Raw genomic sequence first — 855 nt, forward strand, 5'->3', positions numbered from 1 at the left:
AGACGGGGTGCTGGTGCGGTGCTGAGAGTCAATTGCTACTTCTGCGGAGCGAAGCTGCACAGCTGATGTCAGAGAGCGCTGTCCTCTTTCCTGTGACAATTCGGCTCTTAAACAACAACCCGTGAGTAGGACAATTGAAAGATCGGGAGATCAAAGGAATCGCCCCTTTGATCAAAGGAACAACCTTGAATTTGGCACCAAAGCGGGAAGGTGTAAACAGGAAGTCCGCCTTCCGCTTTTTGTAAATAGTCTGAAGCAAAGATCTTACAAGCTAAAAAGCCGGGAAAATTGATTTTAAGATTGAAATTTCCTGCATCTATAACCATCAAAACCCCCCTTGACAGCAGGAGAAAAGGGGGAAAGAAATTTTGATTTTTTAATCCTGCAGAGAGAGTGTAAGAATACAAGCTTTCATCGTCCCAAACCTGGGGACGGAATGTCAGGACAGAAATTGTCGGTGATGCCTTTTAATTGAAAACAGAAAAACTATTGACAGATAGAACTAAAAGAGAAATAAAATAATTCTAATGCTGCTTTCTGCTTGTTTGCATTATATTGAAAGGAAACAAAGTATTTGAAAATCGAAAGTAAATTTCCCTTTGTTGGATACACTTTAAAGATGGACGTTAAATAGTAATTGTATCCCCTAGAGGGAGCTAGCCAGCGTGTTTGTTGCAACTTACAGGGAAGATATAACAGCTGTGAAAATCAGACCGTGGGACTAGCTATTTGACCTTGACAGAAATGAACAGGGAGGAAGCCTTACTTGCTGCCCTTGGCAAAATAAATGCTGTGCTGCAGCAGTTGGATGAGAAAGTGACCTTGATGAACCAAAAGTTGGATTTTATATCTGCT

The sequence above is a fragment of the Podarcis erhardii genome, assembly GCF_964252035.2.
Source record: "Podarcis erhardii genome assembly, chromosome: W".
NCBI lineage: Eukaryota > Metazoa > Chordata > Lepidosauria > Squamata > Lacertidae > Podarcis > Podarcis erhardii.